The sequence below is a fragment of the Hyla sarda genome, chromosome 6 (assembly GCF_029499605.1).
Source record: "Hyla sarda isolate aHylSar1 chromosome 6, aHylSar1.hap1, whole genome shotgun sequence".
Lineage (NCBI taxonomy): Eukaryota > Metazoa > Chordata > Amphibia > Anura > Hylidae > Hyla > Hyla sarda.
The window spans coordinates 279,914,665-279,934,542 of NC_079194.1; the positions used below are offsets into that span (position 1 = coordinate 279,914,665).

Sequence of the window (19,878 nt, forward strand, 5' to 3'; positions counted from 1 at the left end):
GATAGATAGATAGATAGATAGATATGATATAGATAGATAGATTAGTGTTGAGCGGCATAGGCCATATTCAAATTCGCGAATATTCGCGAGTATATGGACGAATATTTGTCATATATTCTCTAAATTCGCAAATTCATAATATTCTCGTTTTATTTTCGCATATGCGAAAATTAACATATGCGAAAAGTTGAAAATACAAAAATATATATATATACAAAAATATGCAAATATTCGCATATGCCGAAATTTGCACGTCAGTCTCACACAGTAGTATTAGAGCCTTCTTTACACCACACAAGCTGGAAGCAGAGAGGGGTGATCACTGCGATGTGTACTGTGAAAAAAAAAAAAAGAATATTCGTAATTACGAATATATAGTGCTATATTCGCGAATATTCGTGAATTCGCGAATATGCGATATTCACGAATAAAATTTGCATTGCGAATATTCGCGAGCAACACTAAGATAGATGATAGATAGATATGATATAGATAGATAGATATGAGATAGAGAGATATGAGATAGATAGATTTGATATAGATAGATAGATATGATATAGATAGATAGATAGATATGAGATAGAGAGATATGAGATAGATAGATAGATATGAGATAGATACAAGATAGATAGATAGATAGATAGATAGATATGAGATAGATATAAGATAGATAGAGAGATAGATATGAGATATGAGATAGATAGATAGATAGATAGATATGAGATAGATAGATAGATACATATGAGATAGATAGTAATGAGATAGATAGATATGGCAGTGTCAGACAAGTACAGGGAGAAACTCTATCCTAATGATGACATCACTGTGCGTTTGCAATAAGGGCAGAATAATATTTAGTAATGGCATATAGCTCAAACAATATGAGGACATAGATCAAAATAAAGCCATATTACACTGGTCCCATCACAATACTCAGGCACAGGCACCCCCCCCCCACAATTATATGACATTCGGTATTTCGATCCTGCAGTCAGACACACTAAAGTGTCCAGCTGCCGGAACAACTGAGCACGGAACCCGGGGAATCCACCAGTCAGGTGGTATCCATTGTCTGAACAGACCGTCACGGTCATTAAAGGGGCACACACACCATGCATCATGAATGGACCAAATGATTTCTGACCATGTCCTATAGGTAAATATATACTATTCTATAACCAATAAACTAGATTAAAGTAATAAATATGAAAAAAAGAAAAAAATTGTAATAATAATAAAAAAAATACACAATAAAAAATGTTTCATTAAAAATTAAAAATATAAAGAAGAAAAGTTAAAAAAAAAATATATAAACATAAAGAAAAATAAATAAATAAATAAATGAATGAATAAATGAAAACCCTAAACTCTGATTAACCCTTATATACTGCTATGGTTCCCATGCATCCGTCACATGGCACCCAATAAAACATAGAAGCAACTAAATGTAATACTTTATTCAGTAAATATGTTAAGTGCCGATAAGGTGAATGTACTGGTGAGTGAAGAACTTCTCCCATCATGTAACTGCAAGAAAAAAGAGGCAGACAATTACTTATCATACATTTACTATATATATGAATAATTACACATTTGTACTTCAGTATATTGACACTTCTGTATACCCGATTCTGGCTATCCCGGATAGATCTCACCTTCCTGTCACTCTATTTGGGGTCTTAAATTCAACATTTAAACCAAACGGTTTCAGTGAGTTTAAACTAAAGATCCATTCTAGTTCTAGTCTTTTTAGTTTGCCCTGTCTGTCTCCTCCATGTTTCATCTGAGGGATATGGTCCACCACCATGAACCTACGTTCCTTCTCTCCATGTCCCATCTCAGTAAAATGTTTGAATACTGGGAGATCCATTTTCTTTTTACGAATGATGTATCTATGTTGATTTTGCCTAATCTTAAGGTCCCATGTGGTCTCCCCCACATAGAGGAGACACATGGGCACCAAAGCACATAGATAACAAAGGAGGAGTTGGAGCACAGTCGGGCTGATCGGGACTATCATGATAAAATCACGATGTCTCGATCAGCTGGGACGCGAGCGGAGACCCCCTTACCTTGCTCCGTTGCATGCGATCGGCGTTTGATTGCTCCAAGACTGAGCTTCAGGCTTGAGCAATCAAGCCCCTAGAACGCTGATCCATGCAAAGCTATGGCTTTGTAGGGATCAGCATAGGAGATCAGTGTGTGCAGTGTTATAGTCCCTATGGGAGCTATAGCACTGCAAAAAAAAAGTGGGAAAAAAAGTTAATAAAGGTTATTTAACCCCTTCCCTAATAAAAGTTTGAATCACCCCCCTTTTCCCATAAAAAAAACTGTGTAAATAAAAATAAAAAATAAACATATGTGGTATCGCCGCGTGTGTAAATGTCCGAACTAAAATATATCATTAATTAAACCGCACGTTCAATGGCGTACGCGCAAAAAATTACAAAGTCCAAAATAGCATATTTTTGGTCACTTTTTATATCATGAAAAAATGAATAAAAGCGATCAAAATGTCCGATCAATACAAAAATGATACCGCTAAAAACTTCAGATCACGGCACAAAAATTGAGCCCTAATAACAGGCTAATATAAATATTCCTGCATGTAGTTATGATTTTTTTCAGATGTACGACAAAATCAAACCTATATAAGTAGGGTATCATTTTAACAGTATGGACCTACAGAATAAAGATAAGGTGTCGTTTTTACCGAAAAATGTACTGCGTAGAAACGGAAGCCCCCAAAAGTTACAAAATGAAATTTTTTCTTCAATTTTGTTGCACAATGAATTTTTTTTCCATTTCGCCATGGATTTTTTGGTAAAATGACTAATGTCACAACAAATTAGAATTGGTGGCGCAAAAAATAAGCCATAATATGGATTTTTAGGTGCAAAATTGAAAGCGTTATGATTTTTAGAAGGTGATGAAAAAATGAAAATGCAAAAACGGAAAAACGCTGAGTCCTTAAGGGGTTAATGGGGTAACTCTTTCCTGTGGAGGGATGTGTAAATTCACTCCCTTTACAAATCCGTCCACAGTTTACACATGAAGGGTACTGTTCTACATGGAAAGCTACCTTTTTTTGATTCTGTGAGACAGCGTTGCTAATCACCACTTTTTAAAGTGATATCTGCTTTTACAAGCTTGTCTTTCAGATTGGTTGGACGCCTATACGACAGGGGGGGACAAAAATTCAGGAACATGACTGTATCCCCCAATAAATGCCTAAATCTGCGTATTGGTCTCCCTATGTAGGGGAGAGGTCATTTTATGTGGAAACGAACGAGATACATGAACTCTCATGTGGTATCCTGCGTACTGTCAATCCCCTGACCATTTACCCTAGTCCGTTGTCTGTCGGATAGCCTCTCTCCCTGAAATTCTTCACCATTTTGTTTAGTGCTCTCTCTAGCTTATCAGCGGTATTCATGATCCTCCTTGCCCTCAGCATCTGGCTAAAGGGCAAGGAGTTCACCATGGGTCTGGGATAGCAGCTGTCAAATTTTAACAATGTATTGCAATCAGTCTCGTTTGGAAAAAGATCAGTAGTTAATCGTCCATCATGTAACGTCACAAGAACGTCCAGAAAACTCACTGTCTCTGTAGAGTAAGTCAAAGTGAACCAGATGCCGGGGTCCTTAAAACTCACCTTGGGCAAGTAACAGGTGTGGGCAATATAAAAATCACACCTGAAAGCAGATAAAAAGGAGAGAAGTTTACTTAGTCTTTGCATTGTGTGTCTGTGTGTGCCACACTAAGCATGGACAACAGAAAGAGGAGAAAAGAACTGTCTGAGGACTTGAGAACCAAAATTTGTGGGAAAATATCAACAATCTCAAGGTTACAAGTCCATCTCCAGAGATCTAGATTTGCCTTTGTACACAGTGCGCAACATTATCAAGAAGTTTGCAACCCATGGCAATGTAGCTAATCTCCCTGGGCATGGAAAGAAGAGAAAAATTGATGAAAGTCAACGCAGGATAGTCCAGATGGTGGATAAGCAGCCCCAAACAAGTTCCAAAGATATTCAAGCTGTCCTGCAGGTTCAGGGAGCATCAGTGTCATTGCGAACTATCCGTCTTAATTTAAATGAAATGAAACGCTATATCAGGAGTCCCAGGAGGACCCCACTGCTGACACAGAGACAGGGGTAGCATAAAAAATAACGTGGTTTATTTACCCATTGTGATACAGTGCTACGTTACGGTCTTCACAATGAGACGTTTCTCAAGCCTCGAGAAAGGTCTCATTGTGAAGACCGAAACATAGCACTGTATCACAATGGGTGAATAAACCACGCTATTTTTAATGCTGCCACCGAGTGCCGCTTCTTTTTCTTTTTGTATATATATATATATATATATATATATATATATATATATATAGATGCAGTCATCTATTAGTCATTGTGTTTTAGCATCATACAATGTTCTAGCATGAAGACAATGCTGTGTAGGATGATGTTTCTCTACAGAACAATTGATATCGGAGTTTGCAGTGAACTGTAGCGCACGTGACATCTTTCCTTTCTCTGCAGATCATTGGCAGCAAATACACATTCTTTTTCTTTTTGGATGTGAAGTTCATGGGACATTGAGTCCTGTCCCCAGCAGCAGAGCACCCACCTGGACCTGGAATCCACAACACAGTACCGATTCCTTTCCAGAAGTTCTATTTAAATATATAAATATATATTTAAAATTGAGGTTTCACCCCTTCTCTTCCCAGGCATTATTTAATGGACACCTGCACAGGGGGCAGGAATCACTGATGAAGGGCGTGCATGTGCCTGAAACGTGTTTGATGATATACTGAAGGTTGCTGTACCTTATTTTACCGTGTCCCTTCAAATAAGCTGGATTCTGTTTCTACATTTCGGGATCGATCTTTCTTTTTCTCTGGATACAGTGCATCTGGCTGAATGCAGATCCGCGAACGTTTCACTCCGGCCGGCTCATTGAAATGAATGACATATGGGAGCGCATACGAAGGCATATGGGAGCGCAAGGTTTTAGCTCCCCCCTGCCGTATGCGCTCCCATATGGGAGAAAACGTGATGTGAACCCTGCCTTATATAGGTTTGATTTTGTCGTACTTCTGAAAAAAATCATAACTACATGCAGGAAAATGTATACGTTAAAAATTCTCATCTTCTGACCCCTATAACTTTTTTATTTTTCCGCGTACGGGGTGGTATGAGGGTTAATTTTTTTTGCACTACGATCTGAAGTTTTGATCGGTACCATTGATGTATTGATAAGACTTTTTGATCGCTTTTTATTCATTTTTTCATGAAATAAAAAGTGACCAAAAAACGCAATTTTGGACTTTGGAATTTTTTTGCGCGTACGGTTTAATTAAAGGGGTACTCCGGTGAAAACCTTTTTTCTTTTAAATCAACTGGTGGCAGAAAGTTAAACATATTTGTAAATTACTTCTATTAAAAAATCTTAATCCTTCCTGTACTTATTAGCTGCTGAATACTACAGAGGAAATTCTTTTCTTTTTGGAATGCTCTCTGATGACATCACCACCACAGTTCTCTCTGCTGACATTATAATAATAATAATAATGCTTTATGTATTGTTGTCCTTAGTGGGATCTGAACCCAAGTACCCAGCACTGCTAGGCAGCAGTGCTAACCACTGAGCCACCATGATGCCCTTCACATACATCTGCTATGCATGGTTGCTAAAATGGACAGAGATGTCAGCAGAGAGCACTGTGTTCGTGATGTCATCAGTGTTCCAAAAAGAAAGGAATTTCCTCTGTAGCATTCAGCAGCTAATAAGTACTGAAAGGATTAAGATTTTTTAATAGAAGTAATTTACAAATATGTTTAACTTTCTGCCACCAGTTGATTTAAAAGAAAAAAGGTTTTCACCGGAGCACCCCTTTAATGATATACCACATATGTTTATTTGAAATTTTATTTACACTTTTTTTTTTATGGGAAAAGGGGGGTGATTCAAACTTTTAATAGGGAAGGGGTTAAATGACCTTTATTAACTTTATAGGGGGCTATAACACTGCACACACTGATCTTTTACACTGTTCACTGAAAAGCCATAGCTTTGCATTGATCAGTGTTATAGGTGGTCGATTGCTCAAGCCTGAATTTCAGGCTTGGAGCAATCAATTGTCGATCAGACATGACGGAGACAGGTGAGGGGACCTCCACTCGCGTGCTAGCTGTTCGGGACATTGCGATTTTATCGCAATGGTCCCGATCAGCCCGACTGAGCTGCCGGGAAGCTTTCACTTTCATTTTAGACGCGGCGATCAACTTTGATCGCCGCATCTAAAAGGTTAATAGCGCGCGGCACAACAATCGGTGCCGCATGCTTTTAGCCCAGGGTCCTGGCTATCATTAGCTGCCGGGACCGACCCAGTATGATGCGGGGTCACGGCATGACCCCGCGTTATATACCTGGACCGGGCGCAGGGCGTAAAGGTTTGCCCTGTGTCTTTAAGAGGTTAAAGGGGTACTCCGGTGGAATTTTTTTTTTTAAATCAACTGGTGCCATAAAGTTAAACAGATTTGTAAATTACTTCTATTAAAAAATATTTGTCCTTCCAGTACTTATTAGTAGCTGTATGCTACAGAGGAAATTATTTTATTTTTGAATTTCTTTTTTGTCTTGTCCACAGTGCTCTCTGCTGACACCTAATGCCCATTTTAGGAACTGTCTAGAGCAGGAGAAAATCCCCATAGCAAACCTATGCTGCTCTGGACAGTTCCTGACACGGACAGAGGTGTCAGCAGAGAGCACTGTGGACAAGACAAAAAAGAAATTCAAAAATAAAAGAATTTCCTCTGTAGCATACAGCTGCTAATAAGTTCTGGAAGGATTAAGATTTTGAAATAGAAGTAATTTGCAAATCTGTTTAACTTTCTGGCACCAGCTCATTTAAAAATAAAAATAAAAAAAAGTTTTACACCGGAGTACCCCTTTAAGGACACAGCCAATTTTATTTTTGCATTTTTGTTTTTTCCTCCTCGCTCCTCTTTTCTCCTTCTAAAATCCATAATTCATTTATATTTCCATTTACAGGCCCATATGAGGGCTTGTTTTTTTGTGTTGCCAGTTGTACTTTGTAATTACATCACTCATTTTACTCTACAATGTATGGTAAACCCAAAAAAATTTCACGCTGTACACTATACAGTAAAATTTACATGTTTTCTTTACTCTCTGGGTCAATGCGATTAAAATGATATCCATGTTTCATACATTTCTATTATTGTACTGCTTTTAAAAAATCTCAAACTTTTTTTACAAAATCAGTATGTTTAAAATTGCCCTATTTTGACCACCTCTAACTTTTTTATTTTTGCGTATTCAGGGATGTGTGAGGGCTAATTTTTTGCGCCATGATCTGTAGTTTGTTTTAGTTCAACATTTGCATATATGTGACTTTTTGGTCGCTTTTTATAAAAAAAAATTTTGCAGTTTGATGTGACAAAAAAGCTTTTTTTTTTCACATTTACTCCGTTTGCCGCAGGGGATTTTTTAATAGTTCGCACATTTATGCACGCGACGATACCAAATATGCTTATTATTTAGAATTTTTTAAGCTTTTTTGTTAAAATATAGGGAAAATGGGTGATTTAAAACTTTATTGTGGGAGGGACTATTTCACATTTTTTTTCACGTTTTCTTTAAACTTTTTTTTACATTTATTTTACACTTTTTATATCCCCATAGGGGACTATTTATAGGAATCATCAGATTGCTAATACTGTTCAGTGCTAAACATAGGGCATAGCACTGATCAGTATTATCGACGATCTTCTGCTCTGGTCTGCTAGAAGGCAGATCAGTGCAGAAGACCCTGGGAGATGGATGGAGGCAGGTAAGGGGACCTCCGTCCGCCATCTTGGCTGATCTGATCCCCGCGGCATGTAATGATTACGGCATCTGAGGGGTTAACGGCAGACATCAGCGTAATCGCTGATGTCCGCCATTACCAGCGGGTCCGCGGCTGCTGACAGCCACTGGGACCCGCCACGAAAGAAGCGAGCACAGCTGCTGCACTCGCATCACAGCTGATCCGTAAATGTACGGCGATGTGCGCTAAGTAGCACTAAGCAGTGTTGTACCTTTACAGTGCATGTCCTTAAGGGATTAAGGCAGAGGGGGCCTGTATTATATGGGGGCAGATGGGCCTGTACTATATTAAGGCAGAAGAGGCCCGTATTATATGGGGCGGAGGGACATTTTTTGTTTTCGTTTTTAATTGCTTTTACAGCTTACTGCCATACTCCATATGCAATGACCACTGAGTGCTATAAAAAGGTGTATTTGCAGTCATTGAGAACAGTTACATTACCCCCTTAGATGCTGCGGTCAATGGTTTTACAGAAAAATTTACTAAATAAACCAAATAAAAAGAACAACTTTTTTACTGTATATAGTTAACAAAAAAATATATAAAAAAAAGCCCAAAAATATTTCAGAATGGCTAGATTTGATATTTTCTTCTCCATCCTCCCCCACAAAAAAGTTCATAAAACTTACTTAATACAATACGTTTACTCCAAAAGAGTAATTGAGGTTCCATACAGCTATACAAAAGAAAAAATTTAAATGTCTGTCTGTTAGTGTTAAACCCACATTTTTCTTTGTTTCTCCCATAGAAGTCTGGAGGATTAAAAAAAAGCGCCAAAATTTTCAGAAAAAATTAAACGCCATAGTCATAGCATGCTGCAGTTTTGGAAAACTGCCAGTCAGCCAAAAAACGCCAATAAGGAATGAAAACATGCCAAAAGAGCCAATTAGCGTGTTTTTCTTATAAACATTAAAAAAAAAGGTCATGCAATGATTTCGGCTGTCCTGGCATGCTGGGAGTTGAAGTTCTGCAACATCTGGAGGGCCACAGTTTAAGACCACTGCTGTATGTAACATAGAAATACAGTGGGGGGAAAAAGTATTAAAGGGGTACTCCAGTGCTTAGACATCTTATCCCCTATCCAAAGGATAGGGGATAAGATGCCTGATTACGGGAGTCCCGCCGCTGGGGAGCCCGTGATCTTGCATGCGGCACCCCGTTTGTAATCAGTCCCCGGAGCGCGTTTGCTCCGGGTCTGATTACCGGCGACCACAGGGCCGACGGCGTGTGACGTCACGCCTCCGTCCCTGTGTGATGTCACGCTCCGCCACTCAATGTAGGGGGTCCCCAGCGGCGGGACTCCCACGATCAGGCATCTTATCCCCTATCCTTTGGATAGGGGATAAGATGTCTAAGCACCGGAGAACCCCTTTAAGTTTGCCACCAATTGTGCAAGTTCTCCCACTTAAAAAGATGAGAGGCGCCTGCAATTTTCATCATAGGTATACCTCAACTATGAGAGACAGAATGAGAAAAAAATAAAATCACATTTTCTGATTTTTAAAGAATGTATTTGCAAATTATGGTGGAAAATAAGTATTTGGTCACCTACAAACAAGCAAGATTTCTGTCTCTCACAGACCTGTAACTTCTTCTTTAAGAGTCTCCTCTGTCCTCCACTTGTTACCTGTATTAATGGCTCCTGTTTGAACTTGTTATCAGTATAAAAGACACCTGTCCACAACCTCAAACAGTCACACTCCAAACTCCACTAAGGCCAAGACCAAAGAGCTGTTGAAGGACACCGGAAACAAAATTGTAGACCTGCACCAGGCTGGGAAGACTGAATCTGCAACAGGCAAGCAGCTTAGTGTGAAGAAATAAACAGTGGGAGCAATTATTAGAAAATGGAAGACATACAAGACCACTGATAATCTCCCTCGATCTGGGGCTCCACGCAAAATCTTACCCCGTGGGGTCAAAATGTTCACAAGAACGGTGAGCAAAAATCCCAGCACCACACGGGAGGACCTAGTGAATGCCCACAGAGAGCTGGGACTATAGTAACAAAGGCTACCATCTGTAACACACTACGCCGCCAGGGACTCAAATCGTGCAGTGCCAGAAGTGTACCCCTGCTTAAGCCAGTACGTGTCGGGGCCCATCTAATGTTTGCTAGATTGCATTTGGATGATCCAGAACAGTATTGGGAGAATGTCATATGGTCAGATGAAACCAAAGTAGAACTGTCATGACTGGGGATGGACAGGGAGAGTGAGCCTTAAACTGACCCTAGAAACACTCTCCCTGCCTACTTGCCCAGCAACCCTAAACGGTGGATCGAAAACTTGGAGCCAGTCCCTCCCTGCACTAAAGTGCAGTGGCGTAAAAGCAAATTATAAACATGGTAGGTCACAGGCCAGAAACAGAAACAGAATAACTACCAAAAACCAGACATAATATAATTATACAGGGCAGAATATAGTGTACTAACAAAGAGTTCTTAAACCGGAATCCAGATAAACGGCAGACATGATAAAATGAACAAGACTAGGTATGGAACAGGTATCCAACAAAATCCAGGAGATGCAGGGGATGGACGGAAGAACTGAATGAAAAACACTAAACTGATCAGGAACCTAGGACACTGTTCACACTGGGACACAGACCAGAAACAAAAAACAACCCACTCCACAAAAGCAGTAGACAGCATTATAAAGCCAAATAGACTATTAGCCAGCGGGCACACTCCCCCGTATGACCAGGATGCTGACCTAGTAGGAAACAGAAATATAAAACATGGAACACTAAACACTAGACCAGATCCGGATGAGTCTGAATAGACTCCAGGATACCAAGCAGGAATTATAACATACAAAGCACAGGTAAGGCAAGACTAACACAGTGTGAACACAGACTAAGCAGAAGGAACATACATAATTCTAAAAATCGTCAGATGTCCTATAAAACCAAGCAGACTAAAAGCTATATAAACAAGACTATTTAACCATGGCTAAAACTCAGATAATATCACAAGATAAATACAAGCTCAGCAGACATGGAAGTGTACAGTCATGGCCGTAAATGTTAGCACCCCTGAAAGTATTATTCACAGAAAAAGATTGCAGTAACACATGTTTTGCTATACACATGTTTATTCCCTTTGTGTGTATTGGAACTAAACCAAAAAAGGGAGGGGAAAAAAGCAAATTGGACATAAGGTCACACTAAACTCCAAAAATGGGCTAGACAAAATTATTGGCACCCTTTCAAAATTGTGGAAAAATAAGATTGTTTCAAGCATGTGATGCTCCTTTAAACTCACCTGGGGCAAGTAACAGGTGTGGGCAATATAAAAATCACAACTGAAAGCAGATAAAAAGGAGAGAAGTCCACTTAGTATTTGCATTGTGTGTCTGTGTGTGCCACACTAAGCATGGACAACAGAAAGAAGAGAAGAGAACTGTCTAAGGACTTGAGAACCAAAATTGTGGAAAAATATCAACAATCTCAAGGTTACAAGTCCATCTCCAGAGATCTAGATTTGCCTTTGTCCACAGTGCGCAACATTATCAAGAAGTTTGCAACCCATGGCACTGTAGCTTATCTCCCTGGGTTTGGACGGAAGAGATTAATTGATGAAAGGTGTCAACGCAGGATAGTCCGGATGGTGAATAAGCAGCCCCAAACAAGTTCCAAAGATATTCAAGCTATCCTGCAGTCTAAGGGAGCATCAATGTCAGCGCGAACTATCCGTCGACATTTAAATGAAATTAAACGCTATGGCAGGAGACCCATGAGGACCCCACTGCTGACACAGAGACATAAAAAAAAGTAAGACTACATTTTGCCAAAATGAACTTGAGTAAGCCGAAATCCTTCTGGGAAAACATCTTGTGGACAGATGAGACCAAGATAGAGCTTTTTGGTAAAGCACATGATTGTACTTTTTACCAAAAATGGAATGAGGAATACAAAGAAAAGAATACAGTACCTACAGTGAAATATGGTGGAGGTTCAACGATGTTTTGGGGTTGTTTTGCTGCCTCTGGCACTTGGTGCCTTGAATGTGTGCAAGGCATCATGAAATCTGAGGATTACTAACAGATTTCAGGTCGCACTGTACAGCCCAGTGTCAGAAAGCTGGGCTTGAGAACTCTGGTAAAAAAAAAAAAAAACGAGTTCTCATTGGTTCAGAGCATCAACTATTCCATATCCAAAGAGAATTGCAAACTTCTCAGAACAAACTAGTGTGTGAATGCACACCTAAACAGAAAAATACAAAAACAAACGGAAATTACAAGAACTTTTTGGTAAAAACTCAACTCGTCGTGTTTGGAGGAGAAAGAATGCTGAGTTGCATCCAAAGAACACCATACCTACTGTGAAGCATAGGGGCTGTTTGGGCAAGCTTTGGGGCTGTTTTTCTGCTTAGGGACCATGACGACTGATCCGTGTAAAGAAAAGAATGAATGGGGCAATGCGGAGGAGTAACTTGTAACTTCTGGGCCCCGATGCAAATTCTGCAACAGGGCCCCATGGGCCAATTGTAATACTGGTCTCTTGTGGGGCAGATGTGCTTTGGGGCCCTCTCAGGCACCAGGGCCCTGATGCGATTGCTACCTCTGCACCCCCTATAGTTATGCTCCTGGGGCCATGTATCGTGAGATTTTGAGTGAGAACCTCCTTCCAAAAGCAAGGGCATTGAAGATGAAACGTGGCTGGGTCTTTCAGCATGACAATGATCCCAAACACATCGCCCAGGCAACGAAGGAGTGGCTTCGTAAGAAGCATTTCAAGGTTCTGGAGTGGCTAGCCAGTCTCCAGATCTCAACCCCATAGAAAACCTTTGGAGGGAGTTGAAAGTCCGTGTTGCCCAGCGACAGCCCCAAAACATCACTGCTCTAGAGGAGATCTGCATGGAGAAATGGGCCAAAATACCAGCAACAGTGTGTGTGAAAACCGTGTGAAGACTTACAGAAAGCATTTGACCTCTGTCATTGCCAACAAAGGGTATATAACAAAGTATTGAGATGAACTTTTGTTGATGACCAAATACTTAATTTCCACCATAATTTGCAAATAAATTCTTTAAAAATCAGACAATGCGATTTTGTGGATTATTTTTCTCATTATGTCTCTCATCTTTTTAAGTGGGAGAACTTGCACAATTGGTGGCTGACTAAATACTTTTTTTGCCCCACTGTAGTACTGCCCGTGACTCTATCCATGTAAAGGCTTCTTCACATAGTTTTGTGTTTTTTTTATGGCATTTCCAAGTCCTATAGAGAAGTCTATGGAAAAAAAAATGTATTTAATTATGAAATCTAAAGTAAAACCTGGGCAAAAATATAACAACACAAAAGCTGTTTAGAAAAATAAAGCAAAAAAAGATGTATAAAAATGTTTTTTCACAAAAAGGCTGTACGCACAAATAGTATTGTCTTCTTGTTGTTCCCCATAGCATATGTAAGCAAGCATAGTATTGTCTCCCTCTTGGGCCTTCTAACAGAGGTAAGCACAGATATTGCTGTCTTTTCCTGTAAATAATGTAGGCACTGATAGTACTAGTTCTAGTTTATGTCTGTATCTGTGAATAACAAATAAAACGGTCTCCCGGTTGCCCCAGTAAAATATGTAAGAATGGAAACTACTGTATTTTACTGTAAATAATGCAGGAACTAAGAGTGCTGCCTTCATGTCTGTAAATGCTGTAGGCACAAATATTACTGACTTTCTCAATTGCTCCCTGCAAGCACAGTTACTACTGTCTTTCTGTACTGATTGCCTACATGTCTATCCCTGTAAATAATATAGGCGCCAACAGTAATGCATTTCCCTTTAAATGATGTAACCACTAATAGTGCTGCCAAAATGTTTCTCCTTGTAAATAATGTAAGCACTGATAATACTAATTCTAGTTCCTGCCTGTATTTTTGGCACCGATACTACTTTCTTTCCCTTTCTCTCTTCCTGTTGCTTCCTATAAAATATGTAAGCACAGATAGTACTGTCTTTCCCTGTAAATGGTGTAACCACTGATCATGCTTCCTACATGCCTTTGCCTGTAAATTATGCAGGCACTAATAGTGCTGCCATTCTGTCTCTTCCTGTAAATAATGTAGACACTGATAGTACTTGTTCAAGTTTCTGTCTGTATATGTTTCTCTGTTGCCTCCTGTAACATACGTAAGCACAGATAGTACTGTCTTCCTGTTCTTTCCTGTAACATACATAAACACAGATAGTACTGTCTTCCTGTTCTTTCCTCTAACATATGTAAGCACAGATAGTACTGTCTTCCTGTTCTTTCCTGTAACATACATAAACACAGATAGTACTGTCTTCCTGTTCTTTCCTGTAACATATGTAAATAAAGATAGTACTGTCTTCTTGTTCTTTCCTGTAACATATGTAAACACAGATAGTACTGTCTTCCTGTTCTTTCCTGTAACATATGTCAGCACAGATAGTACTGTCTTCCTGTTCTTTCCTGTAACATATGTAAGCACAGATAGTACTGTCTTCCTGTTCTTTCCTGTAACATATGTAAGCACAGATCGTACTGTCTTCCTGTTCTTTCCTGTAACATATGTAAGCACAGATAGTACTGTCTTCCTGTTCTTTCCTGTAACATATGTAAGCACAGATAGTACTGTCTTCCTGTTCTTTCCTGTAACATATGTAAGCACAGATCGTACTGTCTTCCTGTTCTTTCCTGTAACATATGTAAGCACAGATAGTACTGTCTTCCTGTTCTTTCCTGTAACATATGTAAGCACAGATAGTACTGTCTTCCTGTTCTTTCCTGTAACATATGTATGCACAGATAATACTGTCTTTCCCTGTAAATGATGTAAATACTGATACTACTAGTTCTAATTCCTTTCTGTACATGTAAATAACAGAGGCACAGGTAATACTGTCTCCCTGTGTGCTGAATCACACTGCTACCTTCATATCGTATAGGCACAGATCACTGTTCTGCCACATAAACAGTGTAGTATACAAATAATAATAAATATCCAGCTCCATGTCCGATTGTTTTATTTCCACTATGTATTTAGTTTTTTTTCTTAATATTTCATATTATTTCCATGATGAGTCAGATCTTTGAATTTGTAATAAATGTAGAAGCTTTTAGTGTCATCTATGGACCCATCAGCCAATGTAGTTGACTTCCTGGAGTATAATTATGAGTAATGCAACCATTATCATAAAAACCTCCATTACTTCTCCTGGCTAATGTATGGTAAATATGACTATGCCCACACCTCACCGCAGCATATCTGCCGCTTCATCTTAGTCTTATTTTCACCATATGCCTCTTTTTTCCCACTTTCGTATTCCCTGACTGTCTCTCGTTCCCACCCACTCTCTTTCTTTCAGTCTCTCTCTCTGGGTGTCTTCTATAATTATGTTAATTTCAGGTCATTTTCGCCCCCACACAGCAGAGTGAGAATAATAATAGAGTGAGAGGGTACGTGAAAAAGAGAGCGAACGGGAGACAGGAAAGAGGAAAAAAAGGAGAGCATGTGAGAAAAGGAAGGTCAGCGATATGGAAGGAGACAGAGGAAAGTATGTGAGACTGTCCCTCTAGGATAGAGATCAGTGTCGCAGCTTATGTATCTGTCATCTGTAACCTCCCCCCAAGCAAGAACGTCAAGAAAGGGACACCAGCTGCTCTGTCATGTATATTACTATACCAGCTGTTGCTGAGACCGTGCCAGCCGTCAGCGCTCACACATAGCTACACCATGACATGTGCACACAGCGCTATAACAACTGGTGCAGCAAGGTGAAGACTTCTCTCACAAATACTGTATACAGGTACAGTGCAGGCAGCTGGAGAACCAGGCATCTCATGTATATATATATATATATATATATATATATATATATATATATATGTAGATATCGTGTATAGTATCAAACCAGTCAGGGCTCCCATGCTGACCAAGTCCACTGCTGAAAGTGTCTATAAGGGGAACGAGAGCATCATAACTGTAACAATGGAGGAAGGCAGTCTGGTATGATGAATCATGTTTTCCTGTGCATCATGTGTCCATGTTTCTTACCCAGTAAAGAGATGACACCAGGATGTCCTATGGGAAGAAGGTGGGCTGAAGGAGGTAGCTCTGGGAATGCTTGGGTGCTAGCATTCCTATGGATGTTATATTGACACTTGAACCTACCTAAACATTATTGCAGACCAAGTAAAACCCTTCAATAGCAGATATGTCTTTTAAAAGATACTGTACAAACTGCAATCACAAAAGCAGATGAACGGAACACTCACCCGGTCCAGTATAGCAGATCATCTTCTGTGTTCACACTTCAATCTTGCTTCATAAGGACATGAAGCACAAGCAGGGAGGCAGTATGTTACTATCAACGTCTGAGAGTAGTGGATCCGCTGACCTGTGTGGATAAGGATTGAACAGTACCAGGGAGCGGAGTCTAAGGTGCCGCTGGTTTTCACCAGAACCCACCGCAAAGCGGGAAGGTCTTGCTGCAGCAGGCGGCACCCAGGTCGCAACCCCTGGCACGATCCGTCCACACAGGTTGCCCAAATGTAACTCAGCACAGAAGATAATAGGCGTAGTCAGGACAAAGCAAAGCTCAGTAGGCAGGCGGCAAAGGAGCAAAGTCAGTTCACTAGCAAGGAGGTCTGGAACACAGTAGGCTATACACAGGAAACGCTTTCTCAGAGGCTCACAAAGATCTGGCAGCTGGAAAAGGAAGGTGCAGCAATTCATAAGGTCCGGCAGCAGCAGACCAATCAAGGGCGCACTGGCCCTTTAAGATGCAGAGTGCCAGTGCTCGTGCGCCCTAGGGGACGGGAACGTGCGCACCCGGCATGTGCATAGGCAGAGAAGCCGACAGATGAGGAAGGTGAGAAGATGCCCAGGATTCGCATACAGCAGCATCCCGTGTTGCGAATCCCGGAGCTGCCCGCAGCCAGAGGAGGAGAGCGCACAGTGCCGGAGGGACTGGCCGGAGCACCGGTCATGACACGGTAGAAGGATCTGGGGGGAGCCCGGCTTCTGAACTCCTCCCAGATCCATCTACCGCCTCCCTGCTCGTGCTTCACCTCCTTAGGAAGCAAGATTGAAGTGTGAACAAAGAAGATGATTTGCTATACCAGACCGGGTGAGTGCTCCATTCATCTGCTTTTGTGATTGCATATTTCGCCTACATCATTCACGTGTAGCACCGCCAGCAGCAGTAAACCCTGCACCACACCTGAGTACCCAAAATAGCCGCACATAGGTTAATAGTGTTACTACCTGGTCAAGGGCAGTGCCGGACTCTACACTCTACTGTGATATTCTATACTGTATACCGAGGAAGGATTTTAGGAACCTGACAAAGAGTTCAAGGTGTTGACTTGACCTGCAGATTCTTCATATCTCAATGCAAACAACTACCTGCGGAATGTGCTGGGGAAAAAAATCTGATCCCCATCTTGCTGGACATAAAGGGGTACTACGCCCCTGGAAATTTTTACTGCTGCTGAATGATGCTACACGTGAATGATGTAGGCGAAATATGCAATCACAAAAGCAGATGAATGGAGCACTCACCCGGTCTGGTATAGCAAATCATCTTCTTTGTTCACACTTCAATCTTGCTTCCTAAGGACGTGAAGCACGAGCAGGGAGGCGGTATATGGATCTGGGAGGAGTTCAGATAGATGTCCAGGGGCAGAGTACCCCTTTAATATATAATTTTAAAATACTTTCGACATGTCACAAAGACACAAACTCCTCTATATAGGCAATTAAGAGATTAGAAGCAACAGGTTATCATGCAAAACCATAGAAATACACTCAACAAACTCAATAATTAAAAATGATATATAATTTAGGTATGCCATTCCACCAGGGCCAAAGTTGAACCAATTATAACAGTATAGTGCAATATGCCTAAAAAGTTCCCAATCCTGGCACAAGGGGGACATATGCCATAAAGTTGGCCCCCCTTCATGTCTACAGTATATTAGTACAGTATATATATATATATATATATATATATATATATATATATATATATAAAAAGAAAAATTGAGGGAACCGGCACTGTACAATGGGACTTAAAGTCCAGATCGGGTGCTCAGCCTTCGCAGGTTCAAACTCCAAACCCTTCTTAAACAACTCCAAAAAAGGAAAGCGGCACTCCAATGGCAGAAAAAAGGTGTATTTATTCACCCATCAAGTCAAATGCATTTGACTTGATGGGTGAATAAATACACCTTTTTTCTGCCATTGGAGTGCCGCTTTCCTTTTTTGGAGTTATATATCTATATATATATATATATATATATATATATATATATACGGTAAGATGATATTTAATGTATCCTAAGAGGAGGTGTTATAATTTAGTATTCATGCTATGTAGCTTTCATTACAACAGTTTGTACTAGTAACAACACTATGTTGCATTGCATGTGATCAATATTGCGTTAGTGCATATTTTTTTTAAACTACACTTCAGTACACCATTTATAAGGTTGCTCCTCTGCAGCTTTTTAACCCTCTGCGCCAAAATGTGTGACTATTTTAAAAGGCTGTCCACAGCCAGGTCAGGACTGGTGAAGATTTGCAACAAATTGAGTGCTTTGCAATAAATTGTGCGACAAATCATACACCAGACTATGTTATAGGTATACAAATTTATAAAAAGCATCTAAAGCAATGAAAGGTCTCTTAACATCAACTGAGACAAATCGTGCGACAAATCAACACCACAAAGACAGGGTAAAACCAATGATAAATCCCCTCCACATTTACTTTTGTTTCCTTAATTTGCTTTGGTAATTTGATTTGTTGCACATTTTCTATTTATTTTTTTTAATTTTTTTATATTAAATCTTTCTATTGGTAAATTTCGATTCACAAAAGGGAGAAGTTGAACATTTCCAACATGGACATGTTTTATCTCAAAACTGTTTTGCAGTATACAGTACTTCACATTATGATTAAATACAACATGTTCCCCAAACATAGTCCATACTAAAAATGGAGAGAATTTTTTTTTAAATTAAATTAAAAAAATACACTGAAATAAACATCCTGACCTAATTAGAGTATATTATAATGTCCTACCAGTAACTCCAAATCTTATCCCATTTCTTTCATCCTCTTTCACCTTTTATCCACCTTTGTTCTTTGTTTTTAACCGCATTCACCGCTTTCCTCCACTCCTCTCTGTATGGTCCAATTTCTCAATATCACTAACCTCACGTAAAACCTCACGTAAAATATTTTCCCATTCGTTCTACTGCACCCAATAGGATAAATTCCACCATACGAGGGATTTCCATTATTACCTGTTCCCAAAAAATTGACACCTTTATACACGTCCAAAAATTGGACAAATAGTCCGAGTTAACCATACCGCTTTTCAAACAAGCTTTTTACCCCCCTTTTTGTATAACTGTAGTGGCGAATAATAAACTATGTGCAAAATTTTAAATTGCATGATTTTGTCAAGGATGGCTTGAGGTGAGGCATTAAAATGTGAGTGACTGCCGCTATATACTGCTGAATGGCGGCACAAAGAATACACACCAGACAGAATGTTGGTACCATATCTCCTTGTCAGAATACTGCCTAAAGAGCTGCCCAAGGAGTTTTGTTTAATTACACAGAAGTACATTGTTTTTACATTTGACAAAAAAGGGAGGTTTAGTTATGACATCAAAATCACCATGTTACATTTTGATTGGTTATTTATCTCTGTATATATTAGCATATTTAACATCCATTTGTTTCTTGGCCAAAGTTCATTTATGCGGCCCTCTCGCTCTCATACTGGAAAATCCCAGATCCTTGTCCTTCTATACAATCTGTATCCTCTTCAAATATTTTGTCTCCAGACATCTCATCTTGTTCCTTCTGGCATCATTCCAAGGTCTTTTTCTTTGTCACGAGCAGATTGCAAGCTGATTTATGGGTTAAGTGTAGTTTAACAAATATCTTTTTCCAGCATCAGCAATGGCATATTAGTATTAATATATTGATTAGTCATCAG

General features: G+C 39.8%; 1 long non-coding RNA gene across 1 annotated transcript; it reads right to left on the reverse strand.

Annotated features, from left to right (window-relative positions):
• Positions 1-1,442: 1,442 nt before the first annotated feature.
• LOC130277775 (uncharacterized) lies at positions 1,443-16,832 on the reverse strand. Its single transcript, XR_008845564.1, has 3 exons — positions 16,139-16,832; positions 3,656-3,695; positions 1,443-1,527 (listed from the first exon to the last, which is right to left on the reverse strand). It is a non-coding gene; the product is annotated as an uncharacterized LOC130277775 (long non-coding RNA).
• Between the last annotated feature and the right edge of the window lie 3,046 nt (positions 16,833-19,878).